A 20914-nucleotide genomic window follows, 5' to 3' on the forward strand; every position below is an offset into this window, starting at 1 on the left:
TGAGCTAGTATGCATAGCATGCTAGCTCATTATGTAATAATCACCTGAGATCCGGTCGGCGACATTTCTCCCTGGAGTTACTTCCAGGTATTGCTACGATTGGCCAGAGCCACAATGAAGTCACTCCCGCGCGTGCACGTGGGAGCCGCTGGTAACACACTCACTGAAGCAAACGTCACGTACGTGCCAATGCTTCAGTGCGCATGTGCCGATGACGTCGGCACATGCAGAGACAGGGGATATCTCCTAAACCGTGAGAGATGTATGAGATATCCGGGGTAGCTACAGGTAAGACTTATTATAGGCTTACCTGTAGCAAAAAGTGGATTGTAAGGGTTTACAACCACTTAAATATCAGTGTCTCTTACAGGGGTAGCGCTACACAGCTTTCTAATTTTTTAATGTAAGCATAGAGCAGGTTCCCTGGGGGAGAGGGGGCAGGGGGAGCTGAGCTGCAGAGTCACTGCTGGGAGAAGGAGCAGGGTGAGTATGCACTTCCAGAGGAAACTGTAAAATGTTGGATTTCCCCCCACTTTCTTTCTCAATGACAAAGTTCAGCAGGCCAAAGAGAGAGGTGAATCTCACAGATAGCAATAAACAGACGGGTTTTTTTTTCCTAATATATAGTTACATAGTTACATAGTAGGTGAGGTTGAAAAAATACACAAGTCCATCAAGTCCAACCTATGTGTGTGATTATATGTCAGTACCCAAAAGAGTAATAAAAAAAAAAAAAAGGTTTTGCAAGAGATTCACTTTTTGTGAACATATCATCAACATATCAATCATAGACCCCTGACCATAGACCCCATTTGCATCTGTGCTGAATTTCAGCAGAATTTATTCAGTGTACTTTTCCGTAAAATATCCATTGATGATCTGAGCTGTCAATCTCTCCATGCCGAAGTAATGTGGAGCACAGTGCTAGCGGATATGGCCATAGAACTCTATGCTTTACTCCCCCACAGCCAAGAAGGATCCTCGTTCCAAGAAAGTGCTCAGAATCCTATCACATGTAACTAATGTTCATCAGCTTTCTCCGACACACAGGCACGCTCCTCTTCCCATTCCAGATATTGGTGTTAATTATCTCCATTTGCATACGGCAAGAATAAAAGTTCAGAAGTGTGAAGGCAAATGAGCACTTATCAGTCTTGACAGTGAGACCCAGCAAACAGTGACAGTTGTCTCTGCCATAAAAGCATGCTGCGGAAATGTGGAGGAATGTGTTAAACACCATTAAACAGAAGAGCTCCTTAGCAGAAGTATCTCTGGGGTAGTGATAGCTCCTATTTAAGAGCCATGTTATGACAAGCTTGACAGATTTGATAGTGATCTGTTCCAACTCATGACATTGCTGAAATTAAGTTAGATGGGATCAGAAAAAGACTTTTCAAATAAGACTCCGCCAAATCTATAGCGTGCTATTATTGTTAATATTGGGTTCTATCATTGATATAGATGAACATTATTATTCGTTTTTACTGCAAGGTGCTCCTGACATTGAATGGTATTATACAGCGCATCCGGAAAGTATTCACAGCGCTTCACTTTTTCCACATTTTGTTATGTTACAGCCTTATTCCAAAATGGATTCAATTTATTATTTTCCTCAAAATTCTACAAACAATACCCCATAATGACAACGTGAAAGAAGTTTGAAATCTTTGAAAATTTTTTTAAAAGAAATGCAAAAAAAATCACATGTACATAAGTATTCACAGCCTTTGCTCAAAACTTTGGTGAAGCACCTTTGGCTCCAATTACAGCCTCCAGTCTTTTTGAGTATGATGCTACAAGCTTGGCACACCTGTTTTTGGGCAGTTTCTCCCATTCTTCTTTGCAGGACCTCTCAAGCTCCATCAGGTTGAATGGGGAGCGTCGGTGCACAGCCATTTTCAGATCTCCCCAGAGATGTTCAATCGGGTTCAAGTCTGGGATATGGCTGGGCCACTCAAGGACATTCACAGAATTGACCCGTAGCCACTCCTTTGTTATCTTTGCTGTGTGCTTTGGGCCATTGTCCTGTTGGAAGATAAACTTTCACCCCAGTCTGTGATCCAGAGCACTCTGGAGCAGGTTTTCATCAAGGATGTCTCTGTACATTGCTGCATTCATATTTCCCTCGATCCTGCCTAGTCTCCCAGTTCCTGGCACTGAAAAGCATCCCCACAGCATGATGCTGCCACCACCATGCTTAACTGTAGGGATGGTATTGGCCAGGTGATGAGCGGTGCCTGGTTTCCTCCAGACATGATGCTTGCCATTCAAGCCAAAGAGTTCAATCTTTGTTTCATCAGACCAGAGGATTTTGTTTCTCATGATCTGAGAGTCCTTCCAGGTGCCTTTTGGTAAGTTCCAGACGGACTGTCATGTGCCTTTTACTGAGGAGTGGCTTCTGTCTGGCCACTCTACCATACAGGCCTGATTGGTAGAGTACTGCAGAGTTGGTTGTTCTTCTGGAAGGTTCTCCTCTCTCCACAGAGAAACGCTGGGGCTCTGTCAGAGTGACCATCAGATTCTTGGTGACCTCCCTGATTAAGGCCCTTCTCACCCGATCGCTTAATTTAGGGCGGCCTAGGAAGAGTCCTGGTGGTTCCAAACTTCTTCCATTTACAGATGATGGAGGCCACTGTGCTCATTGGGACCTTCAATGCTGCAGAAATTTTTCTGTAACCTTCCCCGGATCTGTGCCTCGATACAATCCTGTCTCGGAGGTCTACAGACAATTCCTTGGACTTTATGGCTTGGTTTGTGCTCTGACATGCACTGTTAACTGTGGGACCTTATATAGACAGGTGTGTGCCTTTCCAAATCATGTCCAATAAACTAAATTTACCACATGTGGACTCCAATCAAGTTATAGAAACATTTCAAGGATGATCAGTGGAAACAGGATGCACCTGAGCTCAATTTTGAGTGTCATGCCAAAGGCTGTGATACATGTGATTTTTTTCGTTTTTTATTTTTAATACATTTGCAAAGATTTCAAACAATTTCTTTCACTTTGTTATTATGGGGTATTGTTTCTAGAATTTTGAGGAAAATAATGAATTTAATCCATTTTGGAATAAGGCTGTAACATAACAAAATGTGGAAAAAGTGAAGTGTTGTGAATACTTTCCGGATGCACTGTATCTCCTAACCGTTATGGTTTAGGACCCAACCTGTTCTGTCCCTCTTTGCTCTACAGTTACTTCTTTTTCCTTTTTTTCAAAGCAATTCTAAATACATAGATAGAAAATATATATGAGAGCTATTTTAGGGATTAAAAGGATTTGGATTTGTCTTTCCATTCCTGAATTTGCAGAGCTCTGCCACCCAGCACATGCCTGTCTGGCAGTGCAAGTGACCTGTTTTTTTCTCTGCTGCAGTTAAAGGCCAACTGTGGGCTGGAAGAAAAAAAAATCCCCCCGGATTGCAAGTTTCAAATTCCTATTACATCTAGGGCATATATGTCAAACATCTCAGCTGCAGCAACACCCTAGTTTGTGCCCACACCTTGTCTCAGCAATCAGCGGCAAAGAGGAGGACAGAACTCCTCCGCCAGATCCGTGCAGCCACGGAGAGGCTCTCTCTGCCCCCCCCTCCCAGTCTCAGCAGTCGGCAGCAGAGAGGATGACAGAATTCCTACAGATCCTGCACCTCTCTGTGCAGTCACAGAAAATCCTCATTTTTGCCTGCCCTGATCTCAGCATTCAGCAGACTCTGGCAGCTGACACCAGCCCTCCTCTGGTCCTCCTCCAGACCCTGCACTTTTTGCTTCCCAGCTATGCCCTCAGCTTCTTCCCGGCAGCAGCACGGGGTAAGGGGGTGCAATTTGATGTAAGGGAGGGTGGGGTACTCTTGACTTTTGATGGTGGGGGGGTCTTGACATCTGATGTAAGGGGGGTGGGGGCTCTGGACATCTAATCTTACAGATACAACTGGCTCTTTGAGGGCAACCATAATGCTGATCCGACGCGCAATAAAACTGAGTCTGACACCCCTGGTCTAGGGGCAGATACAAGGGCTGTATTACTCCTGCTCTGGCTGGTTACAGCAGTCTCCTCTCCACCCTCTGTTGCATGGGGCTGTGGGTGGTCCTTCAGCATCATCACGCACAATGTAGGGTCATTAACCCTGTATTGCACATGGAGGCTGCAGGATTGCGACTGCGGCCAGGGGCACCTTAGAAAGGTGGACCAGTTGTACTGGTAGGGGGACTCTGCTGTGATTGAGGAATGAGTTAATATTACAGCTACACCTAGAGAAAAAATTGCATTTGGCTTTTGCAGTGTGGGGGGCCCACTGCAAGAGTATTTTTTTTTTCTTGAGCCTAGAGTTGGGCTTTAAAAGTCTATTATTACAATTTTAAAGATAACATTTTGTCCAGTGCTCAAAAATTCATGATGATACAAATTCATATGTATACAATCTAATGCCGCGTACACACGACCGGACTTTCCGTCAGAGTCTTGCTGACGGAGTTCCGACGGAGTTCCAACTAAATGGACTTGCCTACACACGATCACACCAAAGTCTGTTCGTTTAGAATGCGATGACGTACGACGGGGCTAGAAAAAGGAAGTTCAATAGCCAGTAGCCAATAGCTGCCCTTGCGTCATTTTTGGTCCGTCGGACTAGCATACAGACGAATGGTTTTCCCGATAGGAATTGAGTCCGTTGGAAAGATTTGAAACATGTTCTATTTCTAGGTCCATCAGGATTTTAGAAAGAAAAAGTCCGATGAAGCCCACACACACATTCGGAATGTCCGACGGAATGATTCCGTCTGACCTTTTCTTTTTTTTTTTTTTAAATTCCTTTATTTTCCAAAAATACATGTTACAGTTCAATGTACACAAAAAAAAAGAAACTACATACAGCTTTTATGTATATAATAAAACAAAAATAGAGATAAGTCTTTGACAAAGTCAAATGCCAATACAAGCATATACAATAACATTTCCCTTGCTTACACGATCTGTGGGGCGAGAATGAAACCTAACAAAGAAAAAGAGTCTTGTAAAATAACTTTCTTATTACCCAAACGAGGCAGTTTCCTGAGAGTGACCCTTTTCGGTCTATCAGATCGTATAATTATCATGACCAGACAGATAATAAAATAAAACAAAAAACTCTCCACTGACCAGGGATAAAAATTCCCTAGAAAGCCATTAGAGTCCGGCAAAGGGATACTACCAGAGTGTGATGTAAATCATGATATACAACATATCTGACCAAACCTTCCCATAGCCGGGGGAGTATAAAGGGGGGGATAAAACAAAAAGAGGGGTGAAGGGAGGTTGGAGAGAAGCAAGAGTAAAAGACAGAAGAGGAGCAAGTGGGGGGAAAACATGAGGAGAAGAAGAAGGGTAATGAGGAGGGGGGGGAGGGTAAAGACCAAGAACGGTGGTGCGACCCCCCCGCCAGACGGGGCCCCCGAACCGGGGTACATTCAATCTATGCCACCTCGCGGAGGTAAGCTTCGGAGTAAATAAAGTGTTGCCAAGGACGCCATGTCTCCCGAAATGCCTCCTCCCTGCCGTACAAAGTGGCAGTAAGATCTTCCATATCACGCAGTTCATTGACCTTGGCATACCACTGAATTTTCGTTGGTGGGGTCTCTGATCTCCAAAATAAGGGGATACAGGCCTTAGCAGCATTCAGTAATTGTATAGTAAGGGAGGCTTTATATTTCTTGATTGGTCGTCTAGAGAGGTGCAGCAGACACGCCCCAGGATCCTCCTCCAGAGTGGCACCCGTCAGGTGTTCGATCGTACGTGTCACCTCCCGCCAGTATGGTTTGATCTTGGAACAGTCCCAGAAAATGTGGAACATTGTTCCTTCCCCCGTCCCACAGCGCCAACACAGACTTGGGACCTGCGGAAAGAACCGATGCAGAGTGGATGGCACTCTGTACCATCTAGTCACAATTTTGTAACATGTCTCCTGAACCCTGGTGGCCAGAGAGGATTTTTGGGCGAAATGTAAAATCTTTTCCCTTTGTGGTTCATCAAAGCGAACTCCTAAATCGGCTTCCCATTTAGTAAGGAAAGGGGGGATAAACCCCTCTGCTGGAGCAATCAAGGATGAGTAAATTAAAGATAGAGAATGGAGTATGGGTTCCCTGCGGTGGCATATTCGTTCCAACTCCGTAAGTGGGCGTGGATTACCCAGAGTCCGTGCGCACCGGCATAAAAAGTTACGCAGTTGGAGTCCACTCAAAAAGTCCAATGGCGGGTTGAGATCTTCCAACCCGGCAGCCTCATTAAGCTGGCCATTTGGTCCAAGAAAGTCGTGAAGGTGCAGCCATCCACTCTCATCTGACAGGGACCTATAAATTGGACCCTGGCAGCCAGGTGGGAAGTCTGGGTTGCCTAAAATCGGTACCATGGGAGAGGGTATGGGGGATACCGAGGTTTTGCGAAAGGTTTCTCTGGCGACTTGCAATGTACTTCCTAAGGTTAGGTGGTCGATAAGGGTCTTTGGGATGGGGGTGGTAAGCCACGGCCAGCTCTTGGCTGTGCCGCCGGAATCTTCTAACTCCATTGTTACCCATTGTTTAGCATCTGCGTGACAGTACCAGTCGATTAGTCTGGTGAGGTGCGTTGCCCTGTAGTAGGCTTTCATGTCTGGGAGTCCAACCCCTCCCTGCCTCTTGATGGCATTACAACGTCCAAACCATGTTAGAGTGAGGGAGTGCCAGTGCTGTAGATCTGTTTTGAGTCTATGAAGTAGTGGGGCAAAGTTTGCTTGATAAAGGTTGGTAGGGTCTGGGGTGATAGCCACTCCTAGGTAGGGGATGGTGTCGGTTGCCCAATGGAACTGGTATTCTAAGCGCAATTGCCGAATTGTGTGCGAACCCAGTGTAATATTGAGCATAGAAGATTTAGACATATTTATTTGAAAAAGGGAAAGAGCCCCATATTCCTGCAAGGAATGAAGCAGTACGGGGAGTGAAGCAATAGGGTCTGCCAGAAAGAAGATATGGTCATCTGCAAAAGCAGCGACCTTGTGCGCCCCAGAGGTTTTGCGAAAGCCCTTACTGTGCGGGTTTGCCCGTATCCTACAGAGCAGAGGTTCCCCGTCTGACCTTTTCTGCCGATGTCATTGCGTTACCCACAAATCTTATATTTTCAAGTGCTTGATCCACTTTATAAATGTGAGTATTTCCAATTTTTGATAAATCTCTATGTTTTTATGGATTTACACTATGTGGAGAATTTTCTTTTTTTGTCATGCTACTTTGAACATTTGAGAGGATTTGGTCTGACAAGTTGGCTGCTTCTGAGGACTGCTTCTCTGTGACATCTCTTGACCAATTGGACCATCTTCCATTTTTGATCTGGAGCCCAGTTGTGGAGATCCCATACATTGGTGTTTACACCACATGCCTTGTTGACTCACTGAGCATATGCCCATTTGAGTTCTCTCACTCCGTTAAGCCTCCTCACTAACCGATGGTGGTTTTATTGTCTATGTCTTCACTTCAACACTGATGTTACGTGAAATCTCCTTTCTGGCTATATAATCTGTTTTCACTGTTTATTCAAGGACTGTTACATTCATGGTTTAAAAATGTTTATAAGATGGAACCTGGACTTTAGTTTGGGTGTGAATTTCACATCACTTTTCACTGTTTTTATTTTGTGGTTATTTCACATAATATATTAGATTGTATACATATGAATTTGTATCATCACAAATATTTGAGCGCTGCACAAAATTTTATCTTCGACATATTTCTTGATTTACACTTGTCTTAGTGTTGTGCTGGCTGCTATTTGATATATGTTTGCATGTCAGCGCGATATACACCAATTTTTCTATTACAATTTAAATTTACAATTCTGTCCTCTATGGAACAAAGTACCTCTAGTACTAGTTTAAGCTTTTATCTCTCTGCCTAAAAGCTTGAAGGAGCATGTGCTTTTTTTTTTGCTCTTTTGCACATTTTTATAGAGCTTTTTCAAGCTTCTTTGAGCTTCTTCGAGCTTTTTTGAGCCTAAGCGTTTTTTGTTTTTTTTTCACAAGCCCACCCCTCAGCTCATTTTATTATTTATTTTTTGTGCATTTTCGAGCTTTGAGCATTTTTTAGCTTTTTCATGCATTTTTGAGCACTTAGGTGTCTTTTCTGCTCTAAAGCTCCTGAAAAAGCCATAGTGTGCATGGACACATTGGCTAACATGGAGGGGAGTTTGCAGGCAGAAAAAAAACAAGAGCTCAAAAAAGCTCAAAAGCCTATAGGAGCAGCTTCTTTGAGCTTCTTTGAGATGCAGTGTGCATGAACCATGAAGGAGACAGTTAATTCATAGCTACAGCTTGTCTGGGCTGTAACATTTTCCTGAGACAAGCAATGGCAAGAGGAATGCAGAGGAAGAGGGAATGTGTCAGCTTCTGCTTTCTTCTTCCCGTTGCTTGTCTCAGGAAAGTGTCCACAGTCCAGAAAAGCTGCAGCTATGAATTAACTGTCTCCTTCAAAACTGTTTTCGGATTGGCTGTAGCAGGAGGGGGGTGAGAGGTTGATACTTATAACTAGGGTTCAAAACATGGGACAAAGTACTACACGTACCTTGTCCCATAGGCAGGGGCGTACCTAAAGCATTTGGCACCCGGGGCAGATCCTATATTTGGCACCCCCCCCCCCAGGCAGACGGGCAGTGCATCACACGTCAACTTCAAGTGACATTAGGGTAGTATACTGGCAGGTTAGGTGACATAGTGCCAGGTTAGGGTGGTATATAGTGCCAGGTTAGGGTGATATATAGAGACAGGTCAGGGTGATATATAGAGACAGGTCAGGGTGATATATAGTGCCAGGTCAGGGTGGTATATAGTGCCAGGTTAGGGTGATATATAGAGACAGGTCAGGGTGGTATATAGAGACAGGTTAGGGTGGTACATACAGTCAGGGTGGTATATAGTGCCAGGTCAGGGTGGTATATAGTGCCAGGTTAGGGTGATATACTATATAGTGCCAGGTTAGGGTGGTATTATAGAAACAGATTAGATCTGAATGTAGTGACAGTGTGCATTGCTCAGTCACTTACAGCATGTCAGAAGATTCCCGGGCTGCTGTGGTGTGTGTGGTCTCTCCTCCTCTTTCTTCTTTAGCTGCGGGAGGGGGTCAGCCTGAGGGGAGGAGTCTATAGGAGGAGTGGAGGGGGCAGCCATAATACAACCCCACCCACCACCTCTGGCTGTCTCGGGAGATAATGAACATCCTCGTGGGACAGCCTAACTTGATGAGATGGCAGGGGGGAGTTACAGACAGCCTCCCCCACACCGCTGGGCTCTCTGGTGATCCAATCAATGTTTTTACAAAGCTGCCATGACAGGGAAAGTTCAGGAGCACCTGGGGTGCCTGGGCAGTGCCTGACACCCCCCCCCCCCCAAAATGTGTGTCACCCGGGGCGGTGTGTTTTTCATATACATAATATTACCAAAAGTATTTTGACACCTGCCTTTGGACGCACATGAATTTTAAAGTGCCAAAGTGCCTTTATAACCACTTTTGCCTACAGGTAAGCCTATAGTAAGGCTTACCTGTAGGTACCGTGCAGTGCTGGGACAAGGCCATTTGGTGCCCAGGGCGAAGATGGCAAACTGCGCCCCCCCCCGTTTTTCATTCAGATATCCCCGCACAAAGTCAAGGACGTCATATGACAACCGGCGGGCGGGAAGTGGCTAAAACGCATTTTTTTTTAACACAAAGTTGTCCATTTATACAATATTTCTAACACATAGCATGTACATACCAAAAATGACACCCTAAAATAGATTCTCCTCCTCCTCCTGAGTACGGCGATACCACGTGTGTGAGACTTCCACAGCCTGGCCACAAACAGAGGCCGAGTACAGCTGAGTATGGCTGGGTATGGCTGGGTATGGCCGAGCATGGCTGGGTATGGCCGAGCATGGCTGGGTATGGCCGAGCATGGCTGTGTATAACTGAGGATGGCTGGGTATAACTGAGCATGGCTGGGTATGGTAGAGTATGGCTGGGTATGGCAGAGTATGGCTGGGTATCACCGAGTATTGCAGAGTATGACTGGGTATGGCAGGGTATGGCTGGGTATCACAGAGTATTGCAGGGTACAGCTGGGTATGGCAGGGTATTGCGGGGTATTGCAGAGTATTGCAGAGTATGGCGGGGTATTGCAGAGTATGGCGGGGTATTGCAGAGTATAGCGGGTTATTGCAGAGTATGGCTGGGTATTGCAGAGTATTGCAGGGTATTGCACTGTATTGCGGGGTATTGCAGAGTATTGCAGAGTATTGCAGAGTATTGCGGGGTATTGCAGAGTATTGCACAGTGTTGTGGGGTATTGCAGAGTATTTCAGGGTATTGCAGAGTATTGCACAGTATTGTGGGGTATTGCAGAGTATTGCACAGTGTTGTGGGGTATTGCAAAGTATTGCAGAGTATTGCGGGGTATTGCAGAGTATTGCACAGTGTTGTGGGGTATTGCAGAGTATTGCGGGGTATTGCAGAGTATTTCAGGGTATTGCAGAGTATTGCACAGTATTGTGGGGTATTACAGAGTATTGCACAGTGTTGTGGGGTATTGCAAAGTATTGCAGAGTATTGCGGGGTATTGCAGAGTATGGCGGGGTATCGCCAAGTATCACAGAGTAAGGCTGGGTATTGCAGAGTATTGCAGGGTATTGCAGGGTATTGCAAGGTATTGCGGGGTATTGCAGAGTATTGCAGAGTATTGCGGGGTATTGCAGAGTATTGCAGAGTATTGCGGGGTATTGCAGAGTATTGCACAGTGTTGTGGGTTATTGCAGAGTATTGCGGGGCATTGTGGGGCATTGCAGAGTATTGCACAGTATTCTGGGACATTGCAGAGTATTGCACAGTATTCTGGGGCATTGCAGAGTATTGTGGGGCATTGCAGAGCATTAGGGATGGCAACCTCGCCTCAGCCTCCTCCCCTCCCCCAATCCAGCCATTTATTAATCTGTTTTTTAGTGTTTACTTACACAAGTTCAGACTCAGAACACTGGCACACACTGACACTGCAATCTTCTACCTTCGCTTCCTTCCAGAATCCAGCAGCAGCTACTAGAGCCAGCCAGCCAGCCAGCCAGGCTCCTTGAGGTAACAGCGCGCCGACACAGCTCCCGCTTCCCTGCGCTCCTCTGCGTCCTCCCACCTCGCCTCCGGCCGTGAGTGACGTCACGGCGCTGGCAGGGACTACGAGACTTCTCCGTAGGGGAGTAAACTGTAACACAGTGTAGTTGTGCTGAGGGAAGGGAGGATGCAGGAGCGCACGAAGTTGACAATTTGTACAGTGCCGCTGGGCGCTGTAAATGCACTGTAGACAGTAGTTGTATTGTACACACTGGCGGGCGGCGGCCGTGGCAGAACACCTGCAGGCTGCGCCCCCCCCCTATAGCAAATGGTACTGCCCAGGGCATGTGCCCCTTCCGTCCCTGCCTTGTACCGGCCCTGGTACCATGAATTTCTCCTAAACTTGCACAGTTTAGGAGATATTCACTGTATACGTACGTGCTATTTTTTCAGCTGCTGTGCCGTGACCAGCTGCTCCCGCATGCGCCGAGGACTGCGAACCCGGGACATGTCGCCCGTCACAACGGTGTACAGGGTCCATTGCAACAGCATCATTCTAAGGGAAGTATTTTATAATGAGCTAGTATGCAATGCATACTAGCTCATTATGCCTTTGTCTTGCAGGTTGTTTTTTTTTTTTTTTTTTTGCAGAGTTTACAACCACTTTAATGGCATCCCAGTCTTATTCCGTAGGTTTAAATATTGAATTGGCCCGCTGTTTCCAGCTATAACAGCTTCAACTCTTCTGGGAAGGCTGTCCACAAGGTTTAGAAGTGTATATATGGGAATGTTTGACCATTCTTCCAGAAGAGCATTTGTGAGGTCAGGCACTGGTATTGGATGAGAAGGCCTGTCTCGCAGTCTCTCCTCTAATTCATCCCAAAGCTGTTCTATCGGGTTGAGGTCAGAACTCGCTCAAGACCAAAGCAAGGTCTTTATGGACCTTGCTTTGTGCACTGGTCCAAATCATTTGGTGGAGGGGGGATTATGGTTGTCTTTTAGGGGTTGGGCTTGGCCCCTTAGTTCCAGTGAAGGGAACTCTTAAGGTGTCAGCATACCAAGACATTTTGGACAATTTCATGCTCCCAACTTTGTGGAAACAGTTTGGGGATGGCCCTTCCTGTTCTAACATGGCTGCACACCATTGCACAAACAAGGTCCATAAAGACATGGATGAGTGAGTTTGGGGTAGAGGAACTTGACTGGCCTGCACAGGCCTGAGTCTTGACCTCAACCCGATAGAACACCTTTGGGATGAATTAGAGCGGAGACTGCAAGTCAGGCCTTCTCGTCCACATCAGTGCCTGACCTCTCACAAATGCGTTTCTGGAAGAATGGTCAAACATTCCAATAGACACTCTCCTAAACCTTGTGGACAGCCTTCCCAAAAGAGTTGAAGCTGTTATAGCTGCAAATGGTGGGCCAACTCAATATTGAACCCTATGGACTAAGACTGGGATGCTATTAAAATTCATGTGCTTGAAAAGGCCTCAAGCTCTAATCACGTGCTTAAAAAAAAATCAAAGCATTAAAATGTATGCATCCGGCGCCCTGCATGTAGATTAGCAACCACTGATCACGGGAGCTGGTGCTCTGTAGTTATTGGCCACTCACAGAGTCTCTGTAGAAGCTCCAGAAAGGAAAGAGGGGAGAGAGGGTATCACCGCTCCAGGTGGGTCAGATCAAGGTAAAAGGCATCTCCTTCAGTCTAGAAGTCCAGGTGCTGGCAATGCTATGGTAGTTAGACATCAAAGAAATTCTGGACAGCCGCACTCCAAAAATATTTGCCTTTATTTAATAAGGTGTCGTTCAAAATACAGGTCACAGCAAAATGGAACAAAGCTTACGCGTTTCGCACTACAAGGAGTGCTAAGCACTCCTTGTAGTGCAAAACACATAAGCTTTGTTCCATTTTGCTGTGACCTGTATTTTGGATGACCCCTTATTGAATAAAGGCAAATATTTTTGGAGTGCGGCTGTCCAGAATTTCTTTGATGTCTAAAGGAAAGAGGGGAACCATTCATTATAACAAAGACCTCAGAATTAATTTATTGGTCTCTCCAATATACAAACCACTCCATCTAGTACATACACTCACTAATGCATTTTACTCCCGCAGCATGTGTTTGGATGAGCAAATGCAGAGTGCGTTTGACATCAGTTTGATAAGCTTCTGAGATCATTTAGAATGAATTGCATGGGTAGTTGACCTGCTTCGCCTGCTTTTGCATTCCCATAGACTTGTATGGAAAGAAAGCAGCAAACAAAAGCCTAACTGTTCTGGATCCAAGTGAGTACAATGCCCTGAGACAAGGTTATCTCAATTCGGGGTCTCACTTGTATTATGCAAGGCCCAAGGAAGCACAACCCAAGAGGCTATACAGTAAAATTCAATTCTTCTACCTTAGCAAAGGTTCAGTATAATAGTTTACCCAGCTGTTACGAAGATTAGTATCCATTAAAGACATGACCTAATCCTTCTAACTAAAGATACACTTGTTTTATGGCTGCCAGAGGCTGTGCTCCTTTCAGAGAACCAGTCTGCCTCTATGATCCTTGTCTGTCTCGCTGTCTGTATGTACGTGTACGCTGTGTGTAGCACGCTGTGTGTATGCACTGCAGAAATAACATTTATTTGCACAGTCTACACTCTGCATTTATATTTATTCATGCAATGTACTTCTCCCATTTTCCAAGCTGTACATCTTTACGACTTCCTTCAGGCAATAACCAGGTCACTTACTCTCAAAATATAGCACGCCATGTGAAAGAATTGTATTTTTTTAAGGACATATTCCTACTATTTAACCAAACACAGAGAAATAAATGATGGGCAGATAATGCATTGTGAAATGCATTAAAAATTGCCTATTGAAATGGAATAAACTGGCTTAGTAATCACGTCGTCTCCCAGCCGCCAATTTAAAAGCAATTTTACTGCTCCTAGGGAAAAATGGAACAGTCTTCGGGATGGTTATAGTAAATGACTTTAAGACATGAGACTTTGAAGTTTTCTCTTCTAGCCCTATAGAAATATAACAATGTCTATCCAGTCCCGCAATATCTTTTTATTATTTGACTGTGATTGCAGCAATACGTCGCCGTTTTGTGAACTGCAAATGATTTCAAACTTAATGCACAAAATTTTCATCAGCTTAAATGCAAATTGTCACCGACGTGAAGGCCAATTTGGTAATAAAGGTTTATATTATTTGCAATCATTTGGGGCTTATAAGGTAAATATTGATTTAATATTCTAAAGTAGCAAGTTCAGTGAAAGTGTAATTGAGAATGGATAACTTCGGAGGCTTGTTCACTTCTTCAGGCGAGAAATAAAATGTATTCATTTGTAATGCAAAGTCGATAGCTTACCAGAATCTAAATTTCTGTTTGGGGCAGTAACGGGAAACCATGCTTCTAGTATAGTGTTCCTTCTGTCTGCACAAACCAGACCAAATCTGGCATTATGGTAATGCATATAAGGACAATCCCTCCCTCTAAACTCGCTGCAGTATCATCAACCATGACCAGACCCCTGGCTCTGGCCTCCTCTCATAAGCACAGTGCTTATGTTGGTAGGGTCAGTTACATAGGGGTAGATTTAATAAAATTGGAGCACTCAGAACCTGGTGCAGCTGTGCATGGTAGCCTATCAATCAGCTTCTAACTTCGGCAGTAGCCAATCGGCTTCTAACGTCAGCTTTTTCAATTAAGCTTTGGCAATAAAACCTGGAAGCTGATTGGTTTCTTTGCAGAGCTGCACCAGATTTTGCACGCTCCAGTTTTAGTAAATAACCTCACACTCACACTGGGCTATAAACAAGTGTTCACGGGACAACTTACATCATTTAAAATAATAATGCAAGAGGTGCGCTTTGCCTTAAAATCCAGAAAAGTCAAAAACCGCTGCAATCAAAAAATCCTTGAATAGTGAGGAAATATGGGTTGTGAATGGATAAGGTGAGCTGTAATTTGACAATCCCAAATTCTAAACAATACAATATCAAATGCGTAACAATTTACACTAAATGGTGATCTGGAAGGTAATCGCCAAACAACTAAACCATAAAAGTTAAACAAACTCAAAACATAAATGTTTAGCATGTGAATGCTTATTTGAAAAAACCTGCTACAAAATTACAGGTGATGAAACCAAATGTGCAAAACAAAAAAATGAAAATGAAAATAAACAGTGTTCCACGGTTCAAATATGTGCATTAAAAATAAAAGTAATTCCAGCTTCCCACATGCTATTCCAACGGAAAAATTTTATGCTGCGTACACACGATCGGACATTCCGACATCAAAATCCTGGATTTATTTCCAACGGATGTTGGCTCAAAATTGTCTTGCATACAAACGGTCACACAAATGTTGTCAGAAATTCCGAACGTCAAGAACGCGGTGACGTACAACACATACAACACAGCCAGTGCGGCTCTTCTGCTTGATTCCGAGGATGTGTGGAATTTTGTGCATCGTAATTGTGTACACACGATCGGAATTTCCAACAACGGATTTTGTTGTCAGAAAATTTGAGAACCAGCTCTCAAATTTTTGTTGTCGTAAATTCTGACAAAAATCGTCCGATGGAGCCTACATACGACAACAAGCTCCCATCGAACATTTGTTGTCGGAAATTCCGATCGTGTATACGCGGTATAAGTGCACATAGATTAATTCCACATAAAGGGTGTATCATCACAATGCTGTATGCATAAGGTTGGCCACTTACCAAAAGAAATGATCCCACAAAGAGATCATATGTAAATTCTCCTCTGAAGTCAAGTGGTCAGCCAGCTTCAGAAAGCAAATTCAGGCTTGTATGTCTCCTTGATCTCGTTTGTCACATCAAGCAATATGTAAAGCAATGGAAGCGGCTCATAAATTTTTATAAAAACGTATTTATTGAATAATAAATCCTTGAGGCGATTCAGTTCGCATTTGTAGCGCTATACAAATCTTTCATTCATTCATTCATTCAATAAGAAATATACACTTGCATCCAAGATGTTAAAATCAAGCAATGTATAGTATAGTCGTGCACGGCCGCCTGCAGAACAGTCTGTGCGAATGGACTTCACGCTGCTAGCTCTAAACAGTTTCAGGCCAGCTTTTGCGCTCTCCTCTTTCACCTTCATTAAGAGACTCTTTAGTTCTTCACTTCACTTTCTGCTATTAGTGTGGTATTGTCTGCATATCTCAGGTTGTTGATATTTCTCCCCTGCGATCTTAAATTGGTTGTTAAGCCACTCTAACCTGTATACAGCATCAGCACTGCCTCCTATTGTAGTATGCCCCTCTGTGTGTGATTTATAAAAATAAATACTGCAAATACCTAATTTCACTGCCGAGATTGCGATCACATGACCAGGCAGCTCTCTCCTTTTCTCCTCTGAGAGATGCAGCGGGCGGAGCTGAGATTCCTCTGCTGATGTCAGTCTGGAGGGGAGGAGGAGAGGAGGAGAGAGCTGGCCGGTCATGTGATCATCATTTCGGCTCTTAAATGAGATATTGTAGCCATGGTGTTAGCACTACTGACAAACAAACCGCCAAATCACCCCACTGCCAGACTTCATGCATCCTTTGCAGAGACAATGAACAGTCATTTGTGAGCTTTGTTTTTGTTGTTTTATTGGGGGGTACAACTTGGATAGGAATTGGGACATGAGATGCCCATAGAATTTATCATGGCCATCATATTTACAGGTTTCAATATACTTTGATCATATTTAGAGCCTGAAGATTGAATGTGAACACTGACTAAGTAGAAATCTTCTCCTGCAGCTCCCTGCAGACTGTTACTCCCTCTGTATCTCCTATGCAGACTATTGCTCCCTGCATCTCCATGCAGACTGCTGTTACTAAGAGTTCTCCATCCATCACCGTGTGAGGGACAGAAACATCACTTTTGACCGTGTAAAAGTAATGGTCTTAGTTCTCTTCACCACCTACCCAAACTTGCTTCTCCTTGCACACTTTGTTTCCTCCTGCACAACTTGTAATTACGTTTAAGGTATAACACATCCTCTTCTAATGGGTATGAAGAACTCACTCTGAATAAGCCCCTCTACTGGCTCTAGTGACTCGCTGCTACTAGGCTTGAGGACTGCAGAACCTCTGCCCGGAGGCCCAGTAGGTTAAAGTCTATCTTCTAGGAAATGGACTACCCCAGCCAGTCCAACTTGCAAATCATGTGTTCCCCGGCCACACTGATTTGACACACACATCCCCACAGTCTCTTCTCTGATCTAGGACTCTTCACCATCCACCATGTGCATGATAAAGACTCTGCTAGCGACCCTGTAGAAGTAGAGTTCCCTTACAGAATCCCTGGCTCATCCTCCAGCCATCCATTGTGGTAACACTCACCGACCTTCCAAGCTTCCAGCCCTGAGTCCTTGATGAGGAACTTTCCCGGACAATACGTTCCGACAGCTTCTCCTGCCCCTCTGCCCCAGGAGTTCCCTGCCACCGACCGTGTGGTGACAGAGACATTGCCAATGACCGTGTAAAGGCAATGTTCCCTCACAGTTCTCCCTGGGCCTCCTCCTGCGATCCCCCCCCCCCCAGATGGGGGTGTGCTCCTGCGGCTGTCTAGCACTCCATTTCTCACGTCACCCAGTCGACTACTCCTGCCCAGCAGCATGTGACCTCAGCCTATATAGGAGGCCCGCCCCCTGCCAATGCCAGTTTTTTGCAAATTCTCTTCATTAAGTATTTAGCTGTATAGTACAAAACAAAGCCTACTGGGCATACCCAGGTTTAAATAACAACATAAAAGAGAAAACACACAATAAACAACCTATTACAAGGCAACTAGTATCCTCCGACATGCAATGCGTTGTTATTAGTGAAAAAAATGAAAAATTAAATGACAAAACTTCCAACAGAGGAGAATAAAAAGAAGCATAAAGAAAAAGAAAAAGAGGGAGCTTAATGCCCATCTCCACACTCAAAAAAGGAGAAATAATAACCGCCATGAACAAATGCGGTGTATTATTAGATGCGACCATATCAGTAGAGTCTATCCAAAGATCCCAGGCCTTTGAGAATTTTTTGGGACATATAAGTAAATTATATAATGGGACTGCTGCATTAACTAAGTGCTTCCAGAGATTAGTTGTAGGAGCCTGCGGGGACTTCCAATTCAAAAGCATGGCCTTACGTGCGTAAAACAGGAGCAAGCCTATCAATGTTTTCATGGCTCTAGCCATAGCCAAAAGGTGAACCAGACGCAGGATATAAATGTCAACAGATAAGGATACAGATATAGAGGTTACAGAGCTTATACACTTGGACACAGTTGTCCAAAAGGACTGGATGACAGGGCATTTCCAGAAGACATGTATAAACGTTGCCAGGTCTTTCAGATATTGCCAACATTTAGCAAAGAATGATGGAAAAATCGTATGCAATTTTTGGGGCGTGAAGTATATTACATGCAGGATTTTAAATTGTATTGGCAGGTCCCAGGTAGAGACCAACTGTTGCTTAGGGTACGTCCAGATGTCCTCCCAGTCTTCAGTATCCAACTCCAGGTCCTCGCTGTGCCAGCAGGACAACAGTTCATCCAGACCATCATGTATAGTCGGTAAAAGGTTCTTATATATAGTTGATAGTGGTTTTGCAAGGGAATCACCATGCAGTAAAGACTTGATTCCTAAGAGGACCAGGATAACCGGTTGATTGCAAAATTGTGCCTGAAAAGTGTGGCGCAGTAGGAGGTATCGGAACAAACACAAACTAGGGAGATTGTATTGCTCTTTCAGGGAATCAAAGATTGGCAAACCTCTATACTCATTACCTGTTGCTTTCAGCAGGGGTATCCCACTTGGAACCTGGACCAGCAAGCTGTTTCATCAGCCATGTTAAGCAATTTTTAGGCTGTCACCACTTAGCAAAGCTGCTTGTATTCTTCTGACACAACCTGTCTTTGACAAACCCAATGACTTTGTACTTTGGACTTTTACCAATTTTTTATTAGGAGACACAAAGACCTCTGGTGTATAAACCCTGCCCCATATTAGCATGGACACTGGGAAAAAAAGCAGAAAGATTTTGCTCCAAACCTAGTCATCTTTGCTAGTATAATACTCCACTTCCTGGTTCTCACATCCTTCACATCCTGTATGTTAGAACATTTCAAGATAGATATCAACATCTGAAGATAGATGATTCATGGAAAGGAATAATTCTTTCTAGAGGGCTTTTATTAGTGTCATCCTTGGCCCTCAAAATCAGGGGTTTTCACTGTCCTTGGAAGCCCATTGGTACCCCCTCAGGTACCCCAAGGAAGAAGAAATGCAAGTGGTTGGGACATTGTAACTACATGGTTATTTGTTAAAACAGCTGATCAGTGTAGAAAATAATTATACCAGACGTTTAGTTTATACAGTGCTGATACTTGCTCCAGAGTAGTTTCAGAGAACACTGAACTGTTCACATCAGTCCCTGATCCCAAAAGGGCACAAAGCATAATTGCCCTATCACTCCTAGTGATAGCTTTGCGCAGAAGCAAGCAAATTTACTGGTATGCTTTTGGGTTGTGGGAGAAAACCCAGTGAGAGCCCCACACAGATAATCTCTTTGGTGGAAATCAAACTCAGGAGTACCCTACTGTTGCAAGGCAAGGGTTCCAACCATTTATCAACCATGCTGCTCTATGTTCAGTTTTGGAATAGAACACATAATAAGTTAATTAAAAACTTTTTTTAGCAGACACCAGCATGTTTTCCCTCTGTAGGAAAATAGAATAGTAGTATAGTTTAGCACGAAAATTGATACTGTGTGCATTCATTTCAATGTACAATAATCTAATTCTCCCAGCGAATGCATGTTGCGTTTAATATAATAGAAGACACTGGCACATTTCGAGATGCAATTTTCCTGCAGTGTGCTTTATTTGTGCAAAACCAAACAACTCACTGATCCCTTGGAGACCCAGCTGTAATTATATTGTCTTGCTACGAACAGCATTTTGGAAAGCATCTCTGTTGCAAGCTCTCTTTTTAAAATGCGATCACATGGAAAAACGATCTATATGAATTATCTACGCCGCACTAGATGGCAATGCCTGGGTATGCTAAATTAAATCAAAGTTATTCAACTCGGAGGAGACTTAATGTTGACAAAAGTTGTGTATTACACAGATGGTTGGAGGAACAGTAAATGATTTTGGTCATATATCATACACTCATTTTAGTGGGCACTATCGTCTGCAGCAATGTTCCTTAACGTGCCATAAATTTTGCAGGTGCTGGAAATGTTGTCACATTTTTACAAGCAAGCACAGGTTTGTAAACTGGTACGATAAGCAATGGTTTCAGGGCATTTTTAATTTTAAAATAGACTGTGATTTTTTTGTCAAAACTGCCTGAAAATTAAAGTCTAGGAGTAAGGAGCTCTATGTTGGCAAGGTTAGGATGGTGGAGGAAGCTCAGGGTCACCAAGAGAATGGGTATTGTATATTAGCAAAACATGGGCTCTGGGGGTACCTGTTTTCACCCTGGCAAGGGGCTGTTTTATTTATTTTTATTTTTTGTGACAAGCATGTTGAGTTTATAGCACTTGGAATTGCCTTGATAGTAGCAATATTGTTGACCAAGTGTGTAGTAGAAGGTAAGCCAACTGTAGTATCTGACTTGGCGAACTCCAGTGTTGGTTTAGTTAGGAAGCCCCAGGTAAATTGTTATCTTAGCTCTCAGTGCTAAAATTACAATGCCTGTAGTGTTTTTAAGCATTGAAATGAAGTGGTTAAAAAAAATAAAAACACTCCACCATTTTCCTAATCTTAAAGGGAACATACAGTCAGGTCCATAAATATTGGGACATCGACACAATTCTAAT

This window comes from Aquarana catesbeiana, linkage group LG07 (assembly GCF_042186555.1).
Source record: "Aquarana catesbeiana isolate 2022-GZ linkage group LG07, ASM4218655v1, whole genome shotgun sequence".
In the NCBI taxonomy this organism is placed as follows: Eukaryota; Metazoa; Chordata; class Amphibia; order Anura; family Ranidae; genus Aquarana; species Aquarana catesbeiana.